This window comes from Echinops telfairi, unplaced genomic scaffold (genome assembly GCF_000313985.2).
Source record: "Echinops telfairi isolate 266 unplaced genomic scaffold, ASM31398v2 ScPeMD7_2565;HRSCAF=3150, whole genome shotgun sequence".
Classification (NCBI taxonomy): domain Eukaryota; kingdom Metazoa; phylum Chordata; class Mammalia; order Afrosoricida; family Tenrecidae; genus Echinops; species Echinops telfairi.
The window spans coordinates 1040375-1044781 of NW_022106463.1; the positions used below are offsets into that span (position 1 = coordinate 1040375).

At 42.9% G+C, this 4407-nt stretch overlaps 1 non-coding gene across 1 annotated transcript; it reads right to left on the reverse strand.

Annotated features, from left to right (window-relative positions):
- Positions 1-2032: 2032 nt before the first annotated feature.
- LOC115870862 lies at positions 2033-2237 on the reverse strand. Its single transcript, XR_004046964.1, has one exon. It is a non-coding gene; the product is annotated as a small nucleolar RNA SNORA73 family (small nucleolar RNA).
- Between the last annotated feature and the right edge of the window lie 2170 nt (positions 2238-4407).

The window sequence follows — 4407 nt, forward strand, 5'->3', positions numbered from 1 at the left end:
GCTTTACACAATTGATGTATGTATGGATTGTGATAAGAGTTGTATGAGCCCCTAATACAATGATTTTTTTTTTAAAGAAAAAAATATGGCATGAAAAACTGGGGGAAAAAATGAAAAGATTGCAGCCTTGTAAACTCGATGGAGCATTTCTACTCCGTGTTATAGGATTGCTATGAATCAGAAATTACTCAACAGCAATGGAATTTAATAGTTATCTCTTGACAGTGAGTTTCAAGTTTTCTGACCATTACAAAGAATTATCAGGGCTTCCTCTTTTATGAAATATTTACCTGCTAAGTTTGCTGCGGATCCATCCAGGTTATTGTCTCTGTTCCCTCTACATCTCCCTCCCGGGCATCAATCTCTCTCTCTCAGACTTCATATCTGTTTTAGAAGTCAGTGAACCCCAAATATGTATAACCAGCTGGGATATCTAATCTGAACTCTACATCATTAGGTACATTTTTTTACTTTATGCCCCTATTTGAAAGTTTTACATTTAGAATAACCAACGAAGTTCAAATGAAAGAGGCCCACATTTTAAAAATCTGATGACATTGCAGCAGTTCTACCCTGCCCTACAGGGTTGCTGTGAGTCAGCATTGACTTGATGGAAATGGACGTGATGCCCAGGGGGATTATTGATCATGTTCTCTAACATAAAATGGCAATGAAGCCTCTAAGGTGAACCAGAGACTTATACAACTAATATATATATAATATATACAACTAATATATATATATGAACAATTAGTTTTTATGATATGACCCTGCTTGATGCTCAACCTCATGTAGAGATCACTAAAGATACAGGTGCTACAGCAAAGTGTAGTGAAGCAAGGAGATGGTGCCCTGCTATCTGAAAGAATAGCATCTGGGTCTGAAAGGCTTGTTTTCAAACAAACATCCATTTAAGTGAAACATCAAGTAAATGCACATGGAAGAAGCACAGCAGCCTGAATAACCCAAGAATTGTATATAATATCCAAATTTAAATGAAGGGGTGCTGTCAGAGCTTCGATTGTAAAGACCTACATGGTTTACAGAAGGCTATGGATGACAGTGGAAGCCTAAAATCCATGCAGAGTCCACGAATAGCTTACGTCTCTGGTGAGTCCCCTCTGATCAGAGTTGAGAGATGTGAATAGCACTATAAATTTGATTATGGCAGATGTAGTTAGGCTAAAATGTAATATCTTATCATTTGATCTCCCTTTTGAACCATTTTAAGGCTGTTTCAGCTGAAAAAAAGTGAAGGGGATATACACATGGATTAAGCTCCCAGTGAATCCCCTCTGACCACGGACCAGGGACCAGGGATATGAATAACCTTGCTATCCTGTGGAATGCATTAGAAAGTGGATTGTTGCAGAGGCAGTTAGGTGAAAATTTAACGTCCTATCTTTGATCTCCTTATGGCCCACTTAAATTTGATCTAGCTTTTCATATTTTCTACTTTCTTTTCTATTGAGATTTTTATCTATTTCCCTTTGTTATTCTTGCTAGTTTCTGTTTTTGAATGTTTTTCTGTATGTGAGATCCAGGGTAGGCAAATCTACAAAGACGGTAACTGGATTAACGTTTCCTTGGGGGTCTAGCAGGGGAGGTTGGGAGGAAGGGGGAGCTAATAACGATGAGTACAAGAATGAAGAAGAGATACTAAAAGCTGATTGTGCTGATGACGGTACAACTTTTAAAATATGTAAACATCATTTATTTTATAATAAGAAGGATATGCAGTAAGTTTCTGGGCAAAGGGGGTCAAAAGATGAAGCGCCTAAAGGAATTTCATCTCCTAATCTTTTAAGTGATGACCTGCAGTCGGGGAATTTAAATTTTGTTGTCTTTTGAGCATTCAACTCACCAGACCCAAACTGAAGAGAGGCCCTTTTGTTTCCTCCTTGTCAGTATAAATGTAGATCTGAGATGGCTCTTAGTAGGATTTGAAACACAGAGCATTCTGCCAAAAAGTAGAAAGCAAGTCTAACTCATCAGCAGAAAAGAGCCTACATTCCGGAGGGGTGTCTTAGAGGACTGTTTCTTGCATGGTTTGTCTCCTCGGTCATTGTCCACAGGACTCTGAGAAGCTGTAGAAATATGCAGGCGCACACTCAAGGCCCGGCTTGATCTCCGAAGTTGTGGAAAAGGACTGTACATCATGGGGCAGAGCCCCGTGCTCCTCCATGTCACCTGGACAGAGCCCAGGGAGAGTGGCCTCCCGGGAGTATCCACATCGGGGTGTACAACTTTTCTTGATGTGACTGAACTGTTGAACTGTATGATATGTGCATTATATGCCAATAAACTGTTGAGGGAAAAAGATCTGAGTGCAGCAGAACAATGGTTGGAACAGGAAAATTCATGGGTAGAAGTCCTAGAACGTAAGGCTGGAAAAGAGATGTAGGAAGCCCCTCCTGACGCCTGATGGGGGAGGCTCGGTTATTCTCAGGATTATGGAGAACAACACACATTCAAAATGGTATGATTGGCCACCGCCACCGTCTTTGAGCAAGGCTTCATGGATTCCCACTCTGCTAGTAAAGAGACTTGGCTACACATGCTGATCTCTGATTTTTACTAAGAGGGAGCTTGGTTCTAGCAGGCCACTGACCTGTTGTATTTCCCCGTCCAGTTACCCACCTAGCTCCTCCATATCTGACAAAGGTGGATCCATCTGGTTTCCTGGGAAAATACGAAGCTTATAATTTTGGCCAAACCTGCTTCTCCTCTAGTGTTCTCCCTATTCATAAACAGCACAATCATTTACCCCATTCATCCATGCCAAACCTGAGATCCATGCTTAATACTCACCAAAAAAAAAGATCAAAACATAGACCCATTTTTTCTTGGCATATCAACCCTCTCAGTCTATACATTTCGGAAAGCAATGCTTACATTTCTCTGATCCAAGAGGAATTCTGTGCTCCTCAATTTACACCAAGTCAGGCAAACTCAAGGGACTCAAATTGTGTTTTTTCATTTTTAATGTTCTTGAGTTCAAAAAGAAGTTTGAACAGGACAAGATCAGAGCTGGAGGGTAGATGGGTTAAGGTCTCCCAATAAGACTTTCCTAGGACAGCTCTTTCCCCACAGGAAGAATGAGCAGGCTCATTATAGAGACGGAGAAGAAATTCCCTGCACAATTGTTGGGCGGGTCTTTTTCTCACTTAACAACTTTTCCTTAATAAGCCCTCTTGCCTCCCATGCCCCAGGGGTGTTGCCCAGGTGCGTGCTGCACATGCCATGGGTTGTGCCATTACTGAGCAACCTCAAGCGAAGGAAGCCACCACCTGTATAATGGCTGCGAGCACACAAGCTCCGGCTTTGCCCTGGAAAGAGACAGCAACCAGCCAGCCCCTTGCTCTGGAGAGAGACCACTGTATCTTTTAAAGCTGTTCACTATACACATATCCAGAAAATATAGCCCAGGACAGAGACTGTCAGTGCTGCCCAGAAGGTGTAGAGAAACAGAGAACCTATGGAGAATCACCTCAAAAACAAACAAACAAAGACTCACCGTCTTCAAGTCAAAGCCCGTTCATAGCGACCCTATAAGGGAGAACCGTCCCGTGAGGTCCCAAAGCTATAATTCCTTTTGAACCATTTTATTGGCACAGAATTAACATATCATACAATTCTACAGTTCAATCACATCAAGAAGAATTGTGCAGTTACCACCACAATCAGTTTTAGAACATTTTCTTCATTCTTTTACTCACCATTGTTAGCTCCCCCCTTTCTCCCACAACCTCTTCTGCCATGCCCCCAAGGAACTATGAACCCAGTTAAGGAGACCATAACTCTTTATTGGTGTGCAACGCCCCGTCTTTCTCCCGTGGAGCGGGAGACTGCAGCCCAGTGTGTCACCATGACACCATGTCTCCACCTCCTAACAGATCCTGGAAAGTCTAAACTCATTCAGCCCTGCTGTGTGAAGTTTCCCTCCTGCCACCCCACCCCCCTGGTTTGTTTAAATGCAAGACAAAACTTAGTGAGAAATGAACAATTGTGAATTCCTCTTTCCTTAAGCATCTGGCGCTTATGTAAGCTTCCTGATAAAGCAGGTTCAAGGTGCTTGTAACGCAAAGGTTCAGTCCCTGCCTTTGAAGCCCCTTGTCTAGTGGGGAAGAGCTAAGACACAGGTGCTGTGGAAACAATGCTGATGGAAGGGAGGGAGAGGAGGGGAGAGGAGGGAGGGGAAGGATCATCTGAGAACAATTTTATAGGAAGACGGTGATTACAGAACTTCCGAGCCTAGCAAGGGGGCTCCAGCATGCTGTTTATCAAAACGTAGGCCACTGGAGATCCCCTGGCAAAGGGGTCTCGGGGAGGAGACGAGCCAGTCAGGGTGTGATGTAGCAACAATGAAAAATACAACTTTCCTCTAGTTCCTAAATGCTTCCTCCC